Source organism: Lepisma saccharinum, chromosome 9, assembly GCF_977018435.1.
Source record: "Lepisma saccharinum chromosome 9, izLepSacc3.1, whole genome shotgun sequence".
NCBI classification, from domain to species: Eukaryota; Metazoa; Arthropoda; class Insecta; order Zygentoma; family Lepismatidae; genus Lepisma; species Lepisma saccharinum.
The window spans coordinates 88,845,043-88,864,221 of NC_139237.1; the positions used below are offsets into that span (position 1 = coordinate 88,845,043).

The following is a 19,179-nucleotide window of genomic DNA, read 5'->3' on the forward strand; positions in this document are numbered from 1 at the left end:
AATAGCCAGATCTTGGACTCAGTATACATTGTAGGCCACTGTTGCTATTCAATAAATATTAAATTATTTATCTACGTATTTTACATTAATTTCCTTAATGTAGGCGATCCAAACTATATGTGACGTAGATAATGATTATGTGCTGTTACATCTCTATTCTTATGCCGTCTATTTACCTATTCATGTAATATAAATGCAGTATACATTAATTTACATATTTAAATAATTAATATAATTATTTTAATTTAAAAAAATATTATTGTTACTACTACCATTTTTATGAGACACTTGGCTCGGACTCCCCTTTCCCCGAAATATATTTCTAGATACGTGCCTGGTTCCGATGCGATCTTGCATTTGTGAATTTGCTAAAACTTGGTTGATTGAGTTGGTGTTTTAAGTACACTTTATGCACAGTAAAGCTAATCGGGACTGGACCTACAGTTTAAAATGGGATCCGAACCACTGTGTGCCTCCAACAGGTATCGAACCCGGGACCCCTTGACTACAAGGCGACGACGCTACCACTGCGCCATCGAGAGGCTCTGGTAGTGATGTGTCACGTACCTTTTTTTCTCTTTTCCGTGTGGGTTTCGTCGTAAACCTCCTGCGTAATTCTCTGCAGCCACAGAAGCACCATATGGAATCACGTGTCTTATCTTGGATCAGAGCGTAGGGAGACGCTGGATTTCCAGCGCCCGTTCCTTCCAGAGGTGAGTCCTCATTGCGATTCCAGCGTGGTCGACGATCCGGCGAGCTCATTACGGTAATCGGGAATCTGGTTGCCTCGGGAGAGAGAGAGCAATGACATCGGCGCGGCCTTCCTCAAGCCGTTCCCTCTTATGAATTCATGAGCTCCCACTCCCAGGAGTCGATATCTTACGGCCTACGATCCTCGCAGGGAGAGTCGGGAGATGGTGGTGCTAAGTTCATCAGCGGTACGCACCTCATTTCGCCATTAAAGGGAGTCTGTTCCAAACCTTTGATGATTCTACCTTTCAACAAGTACTGCATTTCTCCTAACAACTTAATTATCTAATTGATGATTAATTGTTATGATTTCTACAGGGTGCGGCAATGAATCGGGCGATTTTGCAAAACTGGATGTAGCTGGTTTGATTTTGATGGTAAAGCAAGAAGCACAAGGCACGTTGCACATAGGCAACGAAGAAAATGTTCACATTTACAAAAGACAATGAGAGCCTGATCGTACAAAATACGACTAAACTAGGTTTGGATCAGTAAGGCTAATCGGGACTGGACCTACAGTTTAGAGTGGGGTCCGAACAACCATGTGCCTGCACCGGGTATCGAACCCGGGACCCCTTGATTACAAGGCGGCGACGCTACCACTGCGCCATCAGGCTCGGATGTTGATGACCTAAAATAATTTTATCTCTTAAAATGAAAGCTTGATTTTTGTCATAAATTACAACTTTGTAATTGAACAATTATACAAAACCCGTTGTTTAGTGTTTTAAACTACTTTGCAAAGGGGGGAAAACAATTAAGAAGTACTAATGTAGCTTATTTTTACTTCAAGGTTTTTCTGTGTAAGTCGTTCAGCTCATTTCAGAGTTAGCCTTACACGATACAGTAGTTGGCATCTGAAAATGCAGTTGTGTTGCGCATACATCAGGGTAAATATTTTTTATATCGTGACTAAAACCCAAGATTAAAGCGACAATAGTGGCCAGCAAGAGAACCTCAAAGTAGGCTTCACACACATTTTAAGTCCTGCAGGAAAACTAAATGTACGTACCACAAGTAATTATTTAATCCATTGCCAAATTTTCAGTTAAAAATAATATTGTGCATTTCCAGTAACCGTATTTTCGATTAATGGCGAACTTGCTAAAAATACCATGTCAGGAAATTTAAATATATAATTTATGCCAGTAAATGCATTTAAAATTCACGAAACAACAGGGAAGAAGAAAAATTAACCTCAAAAATGAAGAAAAATGTCAAAAAGACGGCAAAAAATACTGAAAAAATGGCATAAGAGCCAAAAAAGACCGAAAATGAAAAGAAAAAAAATGTTTTATGGTTCTAAGTTGTGGGAAACGGACCGATGTCAGGTTTAGCATTCTTTTCAAGGCTCTGAAAAAAATTATGATTTGTCATCATCTTCCGAACCCTAAGAATAATATTTCTTGCAAATACACTGTATAAAGAAGTAAATATGGATTAAATAATGTTGTATCAAGCAGGGGACGCAACGTAAACTCGACTCGAGTAACAGTTTGGTAGTTGGGCGTTCTAAGAGCATTCCCTGACATTCGCTACGAGACTCGGCGGCAAGCTGCCCGGTGAACAGCTCAGCGACAGTCTCTAGAGTCTGCTATTAAAATTACAGTTTTCATATTGTGTACTAACCTTGACTACAGAAGGTGTTGAAAATGATGTCCCTCTGCTGCAACACATTCCTGGCATCTCCGAAGGAAATTGGCATTTAGCTACACGTGCAAGTTCGTCTACTGTAATTCTCCCGATTTCTCGTACAATACTCTCTTTTAACTCACGGATGGTGTGCGGATATTGTCTTTGTATACTTTATTTTTTAGATTTCCCATTTTTCTTTCGAGGTTTAGTATAGTGGTCCTATGTGGAACGGGAACACCAGGAAATTTCCTTGCAACACGTCGTCGCACTTCTTCACAATTCCTCTTTCCGAAGTAACGCTCGACAAGATAAATCCTTTGTTCAATGTAAACTTTTGTGGTGCCATATTAAGCCACCATCTTCAACACACGGACACGACACAACACAACTTCCGAGGGAGGATTATACTGGCGTCAGTCTGCAACGTCAACAGAAAGGGAAAGAGAGCGAAAAAACAGACTGCAGCGTGCGACTGTCGCGGACCCGTTCACCGGGAGAGACAAGCGCTGATGCCGGGCCGCTTGCCGCCGAGTCTCGTAGCGAATGTCAGGGAATGCTCTGTAGTATGAAATCTAACTCCGCGGCCAACGGACCAAAAAACAAGCTTAATATTTTTGTGACGTCAGCACATTCCTTATAATAATACACTACATGTCACATATCAGAACACAACTTAATAGCATGCAGTATATTTGTTTTATTTTCCCTTCCTTCGTCATGTCATTAACCACATAGGACTTCGGACTTTTCCTTTGTAATCCCTTGACAATCGGTTGTTCATAAAATAACTATTAGATGGCACAAGAAAAACTAACATGTTACTGAGGGGAAAAGTATCTGTTCTGGTAATGTCCCCTTTCATTTGCCAGCTGTAGAGCTAATTAAGCAAGAACCCCCCCCCCCCTTATCTCCAGAACAGGAAATAAGAGGGAGGTGGGGAGGACACTCCTTTACTGTATCTGAGCGTAACCAACCAGAAAACGGCAACAATCAATAAGCTTGAACAGTGAGGTCATGGCAGGACATCAGCATGTTAACACCCGATGCGAGGTCAATGCCAGATAAATAGGCATGGGGAGACAGGAAAAATAATGTGAAATCGCACTGCAAGGCTTTTAAATTATTCACATATATTGCCCACACACACATAGATGCAGAACAACGAAACGTCATCAGTCATTGATGTGCGAAGCACTTTCCATGTAACTTGGGGTCAGGTCGATTGAATAGCTAGCAAACACGCATGGCTTGTCATAAAACTTGTCTATCCTTTCTTGTGGCAAAAAATTAGCAACATTGAAAATTCACTTGAAGATATAATATACTGCTCTTGAAACGGGCAAGTTGTTCAGGAGCAGCTCAATACTTGATATAAAAAGTTAACAAAAAATTGACTCATTCTGTTATATGATATATATTTTCATTAATCTATTGTCAAGTATTACCGAGCAAATTCTATTTCGTTTGTTCTATTTGTTTTACGCAGTGACAGCTACAAAAACTGAAATAAATTGTCGTCATACAAAGTGTTGACAGACAACCTCTGGACCAGGATACGTATATAATAATAATAATAATAACTCATTCCTTACAACATGTAGAATACAAGAGAAAATTAATAAAAATGGTCATGGACAATTTACCAAGCAATGCCTATGCATCTCACTGTACTATTATCCTACATTATAGTGAATGGTATTTATTGTCTGTCAGTCAGATGTATAGAATATTTAGTAAAACGTGGTAATGTAAGTTCCGTTGATTCCAAAATTGTATGGAATCGACAATATTTGCACTAGTAAAGCTAAGAAATTAGATGTTATTTATTTATTTATTTATTGCGTCTTGTTTATCATGGCGAAGTTAAGGCTTTGTAGCCTTTTCTACCACTTAACCATGTTTACAACAGCATTTAAACCATTACTACATAGAAAGGTAAATATTAAAATATAAAAATAGGTTGGCCGCGGTCGGTAACGCGACTGACTACCATGCTAAAGGTCCCGGGTTCGATCCCCGGCCGGTTCAAATCCGGGAACTTTTCTAACGGTGGAAGTGGCCCCGGCGCCCACCCAGCGTCGAATAACATGGGTACCTGGGGGAAACCCTGGGGGGTAAAGGCGGTCAGGGGCGTGATGCTGATCACATCACCCCCACTCACGACCGGATCAAGAAAGTGTGGGGCGTTACCCCCACACCCCCTATACGCCTTCATGGCGTGGTGCTATGCACAGGGGAACACTTTACTTTTTTTTTTTACTTTATAAAAAGAGAAATATAAAATTACAAAGAAAAAAATTACAGAAAAAAATGATAAGAAAAAAATACATACGGTAATAAAAACCTAACCTATACTCACGAGCATACAACAAAACACACACACACACAATCAGATATTCATGACAGTAGTCAGGGATTTGAAATATTAAGGTGAATAAGGGTTTTCAGTGTTTTTCTGCGCTTAACTGTATTCAATTTATCACTAAAATATAATGTGCTAACTATTTGTGCCCAATAAAAAATGTTTTAATTGTGTCTTAAAGACATATGCTGAAGATGAGTTCCGGATTTCGAGGGGCAGTGAGTTCCAAAGACGAGAAGTAGAAACGGTGAAAGATTTTGTTACTACGTAGTTTATACAACGTAATATCCATTCAAATGTTGTCATCCTTTGAAGAAAAAGGATGCTATTTTATAACGAAAATAGCAGTGAAATTACATCTTTGGCGAGTATATTGTACACAAAAACGAACTCTTGCATTTGCAACACTTCTGGATTTTCTCCCGGTCTTTTCATACTCAACTACTAGAAATGTGAAACCGTCCTCTCCTTTCGAAAAGAACTGTAATATCACTCTCGCTTCTTCTACTTTCTCCGATCCACGATTACTCGTAAATTGATCCACTAGTTTCTTTGTAGTGGCAAAGGACTGATATGTATATTGTTTTCGTCCCTTCATCGTGAAAGCATAACTGTCGAAACAGCGATATTTATCAATGTAGATAATACAGTTTGCAGTGGGGATGGTTCAGCAGAGAGTATTGCCCTCTGGTGGTCGGGAGCAAGTTCAATGCAGAGTTGACTTCCTTCTTCGCCCGACCCACTGGAATGGGCACCGTTATGCCAGCTGGGCCTGCTTGCTACTCGGGCGTGCAAACTCCACGAAAATTTCCGAGGTTCTCAACCTTTGGACAGCCTCTCTGTTTTTCCGGTAGGCGCTTGGAAAACGCAATCTTTCTACCAACTTTTATTTGTCACTGATACAAAATTGCATGATTGAAGACAAAAAAAAGAACTTGTGGAAATTGAATGGACTGTGAGTGGAAAGGTCTGTAACTAATACATGTAGGTCTAGCTCGGTTACGTTATTGGGGGTTACACAATTAAATCCAAGGACATCGGCATTTGTACATGTTCTGACAAGAAGTTTCGGTTCTTTCAGTGAATTTAAAATAAAATAAAATAATCCAACGATATGAAACGTGTTTTCAGTGTTGTTTCCACTGAAGGTAAGTGCATTCAGGCAATATCCCAAGCATGTAAATAAGTAAATTAAATTAAACGTTTAAAATGTCTACGAAATTTTATACGCATTTATTTAACATTATATTTGGGAAGGTTATCGACCATACATTCCTATTTTATAATGCATTGCACTTGCCAGTATTAGTGAAATATAGCTGCATTGTGTAGGCAGGCCTATTTGTGCAGTGCATGATACGAACATAAGCGAACACTGCTAACACAGCCAGGAAAAAATATAAAAAAAAACATTTCATGAGTCCCCCCCCCCCCCCGGAATATATTGTAGAAATTATACTTGTGTTAATATCGAGACATTTCCGACATGGGGATTTGAAAATGTCCAGACCGGTCACTAAGTTGCAGCATTTATTCCCACTTCGTTGTGTGTATGATGTTATATGGGAATAAAATGCATGTGTGAAGTTATCAACGAATAATGAAACACAGTGTTGCAATATGCAGATGTTAAACGCCAGAATATTTTCGAAACGTTTGTTATATCGAAATATAATACACAAAATGTCCAAGTGAGAAAGCAATGCCAGTTTTCATCCCTCCCGATTTCGTCATCAAGACAAAACTCTTCCTAGCCATATATACGTAAACGTATATAGACTCAGACCATATTTCAAGTTCAACACACTTGATTCATTGCACAGGCAAGTGGCAACTTAAAGACGGTTAAGATACACTAAACACATTCGGAATCAATAAAAATGAACGGTGATGATCATAAAGCCTGGACTTTTTAAAATTCAAATTACCAACTGTTGACCGGATAGATGTTTCCTGATGATGTATGCATTTCTTGTAATCTTCCCTAGTCCTTTGTTCTATTCTTGGATATTCAATATATGACACAACACAGTTTCGCCGCTACGCGTGTATAATATCGAGTATTTTTACACTCAACGCTGCCGCAGCTCTTGAACTCAGAAGTAGGTGCTGACGGCTATGACGGGCAGCAGTGTTCAGACATGTTGTGGACTCCGGAACGCTCTCTGAACCTCCAAGCACGCTTTCATGCACAATTGACAGGTGGTTTGATATCTTCTGGCTGGCCTGAAGTGCCACTTCCCTTCACTTGAGGGTCTCACAGGAAGATAACGGCAAATATTTTTATAATCCTGACGGATGGAAGTAAAACGTTCGCGCTCTCTGACGTAATATACGCGACTGAGTCATACTTAGAAATGTAATTAAGAGGGAATCATCTTGAAATAGCTGGTTATTAGACATTATGAAACAAAAAAAAAAAAAAAAAAAAAAAACCAGCACAATTATAAAATTCTACCGTGACAACCCTGTCTGGCAGGCAACATTGGAATCGACCTTGGGATTGCATGCACTGAACACAGACTCTTGCCGATTTCTGTTTAAACTATATCAACACTTCTTTCAAGAAAAATGAGAATGAAAAACAAAACTTTCTTTCCCCTGTGTAAATTTTTTAAGTCGCCACTTGTAGCGCGTGTGTTCGAGAGCAGAGCAGTTAACTAATTCTGACAACTTTTACAAATATCTAACAAATAATATGGTATAATATGCAACTTACTAAAAGGGTAATATTCGCTGCAAATTCTAACCAACGTCCTATTTATTTTTGTACAGCAACTGTGGAATACGATTACGTAGCAATGAAAATATTAAAATTTAACAAATATATATAATTGTTTGACATAGTGTTTATGAACATCACAAGAGTGAAATTTAGGGCATCCCTTAGTAGCGATGTCGTCGGCTTGTAATCAAGGGATTCGATATCCGGCGGGAAAACATAATGGTTCGAACTGTAGGTTCCTCAAAGAAGAGGGTAGTGACAAAGTAGTTGACTAACTGCTAGGCGTTTGTAATAAACTACAAATGATATTAACATTATTTTTTTATAGTTTTAAATCGTTAACAAAGTGAAAATAATGGTCATATCTTTCATACATTTGTCATTAAAAAACTTAGGTATAATTTGTTGTTTTCCATTTGGTGACTATGTTTTCAGTTTTGGCGGCTAAGTTTTAATTTTGGCGACTAAGTTTTAATTTTGGCGACTAAGTTTCTAACCTTAGAGACTAGGTTTAATGTATTAGGATTCAAATGGCGCACACGTATCAAAGTCTTGCACTTTGAGAATGAACCGGCCTCTCCCAAAGTATAGAATGGTGGCAAATGCGGTTATGCTCTGCACCAACGGCGCTAAAGACTTCCCATGCATGACGTAGAGAACAAGCGAAAGAGGATGGACGTATCGTTTTGTTGAGGGCGTGATGTCTTTATAGCCGAATTAGCATTTCATGGCGCCCTGCAAATGGGCTTTTAGGACCAGTTTGTACTCCATTACGGTGATCCTGCGAATAACTTTCCACACAATGGCTCGGAGATGTTACGGTACTCAAGGTGAAGTGTGCGAATTCGTTCGCAGGTACTTGAGAAAGAAATCATTTACGTGTCTTTGACGTTCGCAAACTGTTTTTTTTCTTAGTCTCCACCCTGTTTCCTTTCTTTAAACATGATGTGGAATTCAGTATTGTTTTCCCTTTCTTTCTCAAAGTCTAATATCTGGGAGGATACAAGCAGTGGTGTGCCCAAAGGAGGGGGGGTCATAAAATGTTTAGCTTCGCTTGGCTATAATATGAGCGCGATTTAAAAGGAATTTCATAAAAAATATAGTACAGGATGCTAAAATATGTTATCTACAAAGCAAAAGGGTTTTTAGCTATAGACGATAAAAGGTAAGCAATATGGTCCAGTTTTCTCGCCGAAAAATGGTCCGTATCAGCAATGGTCGGAAAGAGAAAACCATACCCCCCTTATGACCCTGTATTCCTAAAAGAAAGAAGTCAAAGGCAGGAAGAGATGGCAAAATGAGGACTGACCTTGAAAAAAAGTGTACATAAACTCCCATTTCGAAAATCCTGGCATGCCATTGGATAGGAGTCTTGGAGATACATTGTTTTGTATACTGGGAGAATATTTTGACAGGCATCAGAACGTAGTAAAATAGTACAAGAACACGGAGAAAGGATAAACCAAGAAAGATTGCAAACCTCCGCTGCGTCACGTAGTGCATAGACTTTACCAGGAAATGATGCGTGAAATCCCCCGTGGTAAAAAATGAGGGGATAAACACACATTCTATAAGTTCCTAACTTTACAGAAGCGGAATAGGAAGGTGAGGTAGTGCAAGTCGGAAGGCTAATTCGGGTCCTGTTTATACATAGTACTGTATATATTTATATGAAATAATAATGCATGCATATGCGGGATATAGTAGGTTCTCACGAAATTAAAATTTATCTCTTCCGAAGTGACAATTTTGGATCCTCCACTGATTCAAACAAATTATTTTTAGTTTATCAATGCTTTGGGTTTACTTAGAAACAAAATAGCTTCAAACTATGTATCTTCCGTATTGCACAAATGCGATTGCAGCGCCATCTAACGATCAAAATACTCAACGTCCTGTCACTCGTCAAAAAATACCGTCATGCTGTCAGGGGAGGCGAGAGAGGGAGAAAAAATAAATTCCTGTGGTTGTGACATTTCGTCTTGCACTTGAATTTTCCAAAAACCCTGCATGAGCAAGACTCAGCCACTTTACAGCTGATTGCACTATTTCTTGCCGGTTTTTTCGTCCCATTCCCAAAGACCTTGCGCTTCCGCACCGAGTTTCGCTCTTTTGCCGCCAGAGGTCGACGTCCTCGCCGTACAGCGTCACCGGAGCGGCATGGCAGAAATTCCAACAACTCTAAGCTCGCAAGGCACTTAACCGAAAGAGAAATTGGCAGAGACAAAAGAAAAGCGCAATCCCGCACTCTCGTATCTCTGCGTAAGCGCATTTTTACTGCCCGCCATTAAAAAAATAAGGTGGGGGGGGGGGACGAATTTACGTCTAAATGGGTAGGCCTCCCGATTTCACTTCATTCCCCAAGTTTTCCTTTTCTTTCGTTTGCAAGATTAATTAGTGAAAGGGTTGATGCGCCCAATAGGAGGCACTGTAGGTGCATTGGTTTGCATTGTTGCACTGATAATGAGATTTCAAACTCACATTAACAGAGCGTTCCCCACTTAAGCACGCTATTCTGTATTGACTACGCTTTTATATACATCAAAATATTAACGGTTTGTTTCATTTTAGACGCCTCGGGAAAGAATGATTGCTAAGGGTACACGCAAAATATTTTCTAAGGGAAGGGGGGTTAAAATTCGCAAGGAGGGATTGGAGTGCCCAAGATTTTTTAAATGGGTGATGTGACCACAAGAAAAAGATTGATTGAATTGATTTAGTTTTCTGACACTTTCGGCTAAATGCGAAGATTGGATGATATGATGATATGAAATTGGTGAAAAAGGACAATTCCAAACAAGACGATGCGCATGCTGTGAGCCGAGATCGAGACGCCTGGCCATTCCTTATTAGTCTACAAGCATGGGTGTACTACATGGAAGGGAGGTTGACAATTTGGGTGTTTACGGGAAAGTCACCCCAAACACACCCCCACAAGGGGAGAGTTTACGTCTTTTATTTTCAGTCATCAGCCATATATTTTGCCACCCTATCCAATATTTGACAACCTTTCTTGGTTTAGGAATGCGGGGTCAAAGAGGAGTAATAATCCCTATAACCTCCCCTTGGGTACGGCTCTGGTGAGTGAATACATGAATAATGCGAGAAAAGAAGATGCACAAAGATGTGAGATAGGCCAATCGGGACTGGGCCTACAGTTTACAGTCGGGTGAGAACCACTCCGTTCCTCCACCGGGGTATCGATACAGGGGCCCATTGATCACAAGGCGATGGCGTTACACAGCACCGGGGAAGCTCTAGTTGTCTCTCCGATATGCTGGGACTTCGCATTGATGGGCAAAGACGACTTTCGTACTTTTATTAAAAAATGTAAATTTCCTGATTAGTAACCTGAAACTGGCAATAAGTTTTATATGACACGACGATCGGAACTTATAATGATGAACTATATGAAAAATATAAAGGACTTACCTACGAGTTCAGTCCAGCAACGAACGTAAGAAACCTTCTAATGCGTTTACATGTCCATATATACCTTCCATGTGTAAGCGAAAGGACAAGTTAGTGCGCAGAAGCAGTATGACCAATTGTAATTTTATAGAATCGTACACAATGGCACTTAGATATTGAACAATGCGTCCAGATATCGTTGACCCCTGTGTTTCAATGTAACGAGGTAATAAATCACTTTATAGGTGGCGCTGAATGATAAGGTAGAACTAAGAATAAGCCTGGCTGCTGCTTATTTCGCTTATCCAACGACTCGCTAGCGGGAGCGAACGAAATTAAGAAAAGTGTAGATATCATCTGCGTATTGCGATTGGGATAGAGTCTCAGAGCCGTTTTGTATAGGGACTTTGTTGGAAAAATTACCACTAGAGATTACCCAGCCTGGGAACACAGGTCTCCCGTTGCGATTTCTTATCTGTGTATCCAAGTTGACTTGTATTCTCTTCATATCTAGCCGGTCCCCGTGGCGAAGTGGTTAGCACATCGCGCCACGATGCCAGGGGTCCAGGGTTCGAATCCCGGCTTGGGCATGGATGTTTGTGGGTGTCCATTCATCATATAATCACTCATCCCCATCTTCGCAAATTAGCCAGAAGTGGCACAAAAAGCGAAGTAAAATAAAGCATATCAATTTCAATTCTCTTCATATCTCCTTTTCAGCCATATGTAGGATGGTCTCTTGTGACGTACCACTTCGGCATCCCATCATCACCGTGAACCACTGCTACTTGTATGAGCCAAATAAACTAAGCTGCAACAGCGATTTGAAGGCCAGGGCCTCCCAAGAAAAGTGGCTTTTCTATGGGTGACGCGTGGTTAGCGCATCGAATCCCATCGCCACTGTCTTCGTCCGCTATCAAGCCACGAAAAATTGCAGTGTATTTATGCTAAAAGCCCTAAACCTATCTCGCCTAACTTGACAACGAAATCAATCCGCGTTGACGTCAGTTGACGGAAGGTGCTCAATATGGTGTGCGATAAGTCAGACTAGATGGAAATCGGGGTTTGCATTTACCACCCTGGGATTTCCAGAATTCTTACTGCTTTGATTTGAAAATTTCGATTTTTCTCGAAATTTCCGGAAGGGGCTGCAGCCCCATCAGCCCCCCCCCCTTCGCTGCGTATGCCAATGTTGGTACAACATTTCATCTGGTTGCACCCAGACCTCGCAACAAAAAAAAAATAATCATTTTGCACGCACATGAAGGAAGATGGCTGTTAACTTATTCATTATTAATATTTTTAATAAATCTGCGCATGCGCGAGCCTCGTGCTATGGCAAGAATCCCTACCCATCAACACCTGCGCGACGCAGTTTATCGCACCCGACGGAACGCGATTCTCCACAGAGTGGTGGGGAGCTCGTTGAGGTGTCGCTATCCGCAGACATATTTTAAAAACAAAACTGCGCATGCAAGAATGTGTGCGACTGTGGAGAACGTGGAAGTGGAAGAGGCGAAGAGAGTTGACGAACCGGGAAGGACTTTGGGTTAACAAAATAACTCTCGCCGTGCGGGGAGAAGTGAATGTCCGACGGGGGTCGACGCACCGACCGCACTCTCTCGATTGATACGTACGCATGCATCCGTTATGCCGAGGGAAGCGAAAAAACAAATCCTGTACGGACACCTTTCTGCCAGTGAAACGTGCGTAATCCACAGAATTTGACCTTGAAATGGTCTTTTCTTTAGGTACGACAAAGAATTTCAGAAACATGAGGCAATGAATGGATGAGTGCATGGGCTCGTAATTCGAATGGTGAAATTGTAGAAATATTTTGTAACAAAAAAGGTTGTTTTCTGTGACAGCAACTATTATTATTATTATTATTAATATTTCAAGTACGGTTACATTTAAGCTTACGGTCTATTTTACACTTATTACTAGACCTCGGATTTCAGGTTTTTAACCTATTTTTCCTTTACAGGTATGTAAGAAATAATAAGTTATGTCAGAGTTTCGTTAAGAAACGCAACAACTGATGAAGTTTTATAATGCCTAAAAGAAAACTATTTTGCTTGTTAGAACCTATCTTAGGGCTATGCGCCTAAATCAAGCCTTTTTTACGGTTTTTATATATTTCAAAGGTTTTACAGGATTTTTATGCCACACAGAGACATTTGCTTTGTTTGGTCACGAAAAGATTCAATGACGAACGTGTTTGAAACATACTCTCTGTCGATTTCCCTTCCTCCAAGTCCATGCTGGTTTTTCAAATCTCTAAACAAAGCAAAATGTCTGGTGCCACTGTTACCTGTACAATCCAGAGTGGTCTGTTCTCTGTGTGGTCTTGCTCACTTTCGCGTCACTTCCGTGCTTTGTGGCATTCACGCCTTGCAAACTTACAATTCAGCATTGAAGTTTGCACCACTGACAATGTTTTTGTTGAAAGCATATACGATGATCCCACAGACAAAATTGCGGAGTTTGACTGTGGATAACATGACAAAAAATTGTTGCCTACCCATACAGCGAAGAGTGGATTTTAATAGCACATTTCCAATGGTAAGTTCTGCCATCGCCGTAGGGTTAGGCAACACACATAACGTTATGGAAGATAGTGCGTATTTCAGGATATAGATGTCCCATTTTCATTGCCGGTGACTATACCTAATCAGTAGGGCTAAGATTTTGATGACCTTATAATTGCCAAAAAATGACCCTTAAAAATGCATTTATGACCTAATACATGCAAGAAAATCCCCTATAAACTTAGAAAAATGGCCTAAAAATTCTGAAAACGTTGCAGAACAAATTTATAAACAACCAAGAGAAATTCGAATTACAAATTAACGTTATCGTTCAAAAGTGGATGATTGTTGGTTGTCGGACATGGTAAAACTTCTCTCGACTTCCAATGAACTTGACTTGAAATGAACAATATCACTTGCTGTTAAGTCACTTTCAATTCCATGGAGTGGAAATTGTTTCCCTGATAAAATGTCCGATACAGAGCACAAAACTTTGTACCCCTTGTTTTTGAATGTATATACTGATAGAGGGGGAAATCACATTGATGAGCTGAATTGTTACACAACAGCTGTATCAACAATACTGCACACAATTTCTTTGTTTATTCAAACACAGTCGTTCAGAACAGCGCTGAAGTCAATGAGACGAGAGTCGGGAACCTCTCTCCTACAAAGGGTTACATTTGCATGTAAAATGCCGCTTCTTTCATCAAAATGTAGAAAAATGCATAAGATGACTTTTGAAAGGCCTAAAAATGACCTAAACAGTTTAAAAAGTTTAAAAAAATGACCTTTACTCCAAAAAGGGTTAAAAAATGCAAAAAATGTCCTAACAAAGGCATCCCAATTTATTCACTTACGTGTAAAACACGTTCCTATCTACTTATTAAACGTTTCTGCCTTACCAAAAAAAAGATGCATTTGCATCAAAATCTTAGCTCAGGAATATTGAACTACTTTAAGTTTTTTTGAACGTACTTCAGGATTTTTCGAACCTAACTTAACATTTTTAGGACCTATTTTAGGATTTTAGAATTTATTTTAGGATTTCTAGAACCTATTTTAGGATTTTTAGAGCCTATTTTAGGATTTTTAGAACCTATTTTAGGATTTTTTTGGACCTTTTTAGGATTTTTAGAACCTATTTTAGGATTTTAGAACCTATTTTAGGATTTTAGAGCGTATTTTAGGATTTTTAGAACCTATTTTAGGATTTTTAGAGCCTATTTTAGGATTTTTAGAACCTGTTTTAGGATTTTTAGGACCTATTTTAGGATTTTTAGAGCCTATTTTAGGATTTTTAGAACCTATTTTAGGATTTTAGGACCTATTTTAGGATTTTTAGAACCTATTTTAGGGATTTTAGAACCTATTTTAGGATTTTAGAGCCTATTTTAGGATTTTTAGAACCTATTTTAGGATTTTTAGAGCCTATTTTAGGATTTTTAGAGCCTATTTTAGGATTTTTAGAACCTATTTTAGGATTTTAGGACCTATTTTAGGATTTTTAGAACCTATTTTAGGGATTTTAGAACATATTTTAGGATTTTAGAGCCTATTTTAGGATTTTTAGAACCTATTTTAGGATTTTTAGAACCTATTTTAGGATTTTTAGAGCCTATTTTAGGATTTTTAGAGCCTATTTTAGGATTTTTAGAACTTATTTTAGGATTTTTAGGACCTATTTTAGGATTTTTAGGACCTATTTTAGGATTTTTAGAGCCTATTTTAGAATTTTTAGAACCTATTTTAGGGTTTTTAGAACCTATTTTAGGATTTTTAGAACCTATTTTAGGATTTTTAGAACCTATTTTAGGAACCTGAAAGCACACTTTTTAGAACCTAAAAATCCGAGGTCTACTTATTACATAACTATAAAAAAAGAGCTTTGTGTCCTACATGAATTAATGTTAAGTATACAGTTATGCAAATTGTAGAAAGATATACAGAATATGGAAATTACAAATGTAAGTAATTAAAAAAACGTAAGTAGTAGTAGTATGATTGATTTATTGATTGAATTGGTGTTTTAAATCCACTTTATGCACTGTAAGAGTAATTCGGTCTGGACCTACAGTTTAAAGTGGGATCCGAACTACTATATGCCTCCAAGTAGTAGTAACAGTAATAATAATAATAAAACTTTCTATGACTCTGCCCCCCTGAGAAAAAATCCTGCGGGATTATTATAATAATTATTATTAAGTTTACTAAATTAATGAAAATTAATTATAATTAATAACAATATTATTTAAAATATTGAAATTAATATATTTTTATTACATTAAGAAGACAGCATAAGGATATTGACTGATATAACAGCAGGTATTCATTATCTGGCTCCCGTATAGTTAAGTTCGGCAAAAAAAAAAGCAACTGCCCTATCAAGGAAATTAATGTCAAATAGATAAAGAATAGAATATTTATTGAGTATCAAAAAAGGGTGTTAGATCCAGTTGACGAAAAGTCAAGTTCCTGGTAATATTTAAGCATGTATTATAAGTAAGATAGTAATGAATATTGCAAAAATCTTCTTTGGTACTGTCTTTCAAAATCGTATGATGTCAGTATAATCCTTGCCTTCCAACAAGTTCGACGGAAATAAATACCCCCCGTGACTCTACAGCCCTGGAAGGGCCTTGGCCAGTCTCCCTCCCACAATCCTACCTAGAGGTGTGGAGTTCTTCAACCGGTAATGGGGTGACGTGGGGTCAGCACGTCGAATTCTCAGCCGTTATAGATTTAAATAACCCTCGATTGAACAAATATATTTTCATTATTTAATTTCGTTATTTTATAATTTCAATTATTTTTCAATGCTTCAAATTTTTTTTCAACTTAGGAAGTCTTTCAGGTCTTGGAAACTTATCTTTGTTCAAAGCAAACTGTATGTTCTAGCAACAGTATATACTATAAGTAACGTGCTGAAGTTGCAAGTGTTACCTCGTGCACTTTTCTCAAAAACTATGCGACAGGCGCCCGGAAATGATTACACAGGAGCGTGTACAAAGAATACCGAGAAGTGATTCTTTAATAAGCAATCAATCTGTTTGTTACGTGCGACGCTCATAATTCTTCCAACACGCCCTTCTTTTTACCTGCGAAACGCGAAATAAAACTCACCATATAACTGTTACGTCCTGTGATTTGTTTGAAAGAAAAAAAAAACAACAAGAAAAAACACTAAACGACTTTAATGAGCTACAAAACCTGTTCGAGCATGCAGCTTCCGATCCTCACACAGACCACTTCGAGGTAAACGGGGGAAAAAATCGTAGCAGCATTTTTGAGTTTCACGGATATGCCTGAATGCAGGCTGGTTTCAATTGATTAGTTTGTAATTGTTTTGTGATCGAGTTGTTTTCTTTAGCAAAACATTAGTCTTAAGAAGTTACCTTTGAAATGTCACAGTAAGGTACTACGTAACGATTTTTATTTAAATTGGAATACTATATCATGCATAAAAGTAAATAATAATAAGTTGCAGTTGCTTGCACCATAAATACATTTTTAAAACCGAATAATTAAAATTACATTAATTAGAGTAACTATGGATTGAACATTAGTACTTTAAAAACGCTCATGGTAATTTTTTGCAGTACTTGGATGACAGCGGAACTTGACGGACGTAGAGCGTCATTTCTCCAGTCAACTTTGTACAGTGTCGATATCTGCTTGGTAAGTACGAATAAGTCGTAAAGTATGATAATTTTAGTTTCCAAACATCACACACTATAATTTACCAAAACTCTATTCAGATCTGAAGAGGCACGTATCTAGAAATACAGTACGTTCATTTCCTTGCGAGGCCGAGAGATCGGGAGAATTGTGGCGGGTGGCGCTAGCGGAGATGCCGACATTTTCGGCCAGTAATATCCCGCTTATTTTTATGGACATATCTTTAGCATGCACGTATTTATATTAATATTGCTAAATGAGCACTAACCTGGTTTATAAGATCTGTTCAAAGTGATGTCCACCTACATTCACACATTCCTGGCATCGTGTGATGAAATTTTGATTCACATGCAAAAGTTCTTCTTCCATAATTCTTCAAAGTTCTGCCCTTATATTGGGCTTTAGTTCGTCGATACTATGAGAGTTATTTCAGTAGACTCTATTTTCTCGTAATGTAAGGACAAGACGTCTAACCGTCTCTCTACCTGGAGGTGAAACGTCAGGGAATTTCTGTGCAAATTTCCTACACACATCTCGACACGAGTCTGTTTTCATGTAAGTGTCATATATAAAATGTCTTTGTTCTAACGTGAACTTTGCGGCTAACATTTCAATCGCCTCACTTACGCACAACACACTACAATTACACAAATAAGTAGCACGGCAAGTAACCAAAAACCACACTCTTTCACACAGTACGAAACTAACACGCTCTTGGTTCAAGGTCTGTTCCTCACTCCATTCGCAGATCTGTCCAGGGCACCTGTACTCGCGAAGGAAAGAACAACTCAAGCTCGGAGCTTTCAGATTGCAAACAATGCTCACAAAAAAACATTGAATTTTAACGGTTTATTCTGCAACTTAATCTTACAGTGCTGCACATTCGAAACCTCCAAACGATTCCGAGCGAAGCAAAACGCTTTCGCGGGTAAACTTAAGCGGGATGTTACTGGTCGAAAATGTCGGCATCTCCGCTAGCGTCTCCCGCTACACTTCTCCCGATCTCTCGGCCTCGCAAGGAAATGAACGCACGGTGTAATATGGTCGTGTTTTTGTTATTGGGAGAAGATGGAAAGTATAGGGGGGAAGGCACCCTCGTGACAATTTTATCTTGAACCGCACCTGGAAACAATCTGCATGTTGCAGTTGGATTTGTATCGCGACTGCCTCGTGCGTTCATCAATTGGACTCAGTGGCACCAGACCCTTGATTTGTTATGGGCGTAATCTGCCCTAACTCGATTCCGTCCCTAATTAAGGCTTCCTCGCAGTGGTGCCAGGTCGTTCCCCTTGTAATAAGGCCTCTGCGGAATGCTCTCCTGTACTCGTCACGTGACTTATCGACATAATTATCGGAGCCCGTTGGACATCGAACCACGTGTGTGCCAACTTCCACGTTCGTTACTGGTGATATCGGAAACTCGGTATCGCAGTTTAAATCATTAAATACGAAATACGACTGGGTTTGGTTCCTCACAACAGGTACACTTCCTTATTGATATCGTCCAGTTCCGTGTCCAGAAATTTCGCAAAGGGAAGAGTGTAACGGAAAAAAAAAAGGGTTGTACTTGTTGTAGCACGTATTGCTATATTTTACGATCTTTTTCTGCCTTTTTTTTTAGAGGGTACAGCAATGGCTCTCAACCTTTCTCAGTCCGGGACCCACCTTGAAGGATTTTACACTTCATAGAACCCGTAAGCTTGGGTTCCGGCAGAATTACTTGTAGGGTTTATAATCATATTATTTTCTAACTTCGAGTACTTTAAGAAGCCCTTTTTTATGCTTGCTTAAACAAATTGCACATACTTCATTCTACAGAGCACTCCGTGATATTCGCTACGAGACTCGGCGGCAAGCGGTCCGGCGTCAGAGCTTGTCTTTCCCGGTGAACGGGTCCGCGACAGTCGCACGCTACAGTCTGTTTTTTTCGCCCTCCCTGCCTTCGCTCTCTTTCCCTTTCTGTTGACGTTGCAGACTGACGCCAGTATAATCCTCCCTCGGAAGTTGTGTTGTGTCATGCCCGTGTGTTGAAGATTGTGGCTTAATATGGCACCACGAAAGTTTACATTACAACAAAGGATTTATGT

The 19,179-nt window shown here is 39.2% G+C and overlaps 1 protein-coding gene across 2 annotated transcripts in view; it reads right to left on the bottom strand.

Annotated features, from left to right (window-relative positions):
- Positions 1-19,179, bottom strand: part of LOC145992237 (ankyrin repeat and SOCS box protein 6-like) — a 97,210-nt gene that overhangs the window by 69,653 nt on the left and 8,378 nt on the right. The window contains exon 1 of one of the 2 annotated variants that reach the window (XM_083128578.1): positions 10,905-10,969. The exons of the other annotated variant lie outside the window; for it this stretch is intronic. The gene's annotated coding sequence lies outside the window, so the exon portion shown is untranslated. Of the gene's footprint in view, positions 1-10,904; positions 10,970-19,179 lie in introns of those variants that run through there. 2 annotated transcript variants of the gene reach the window in all.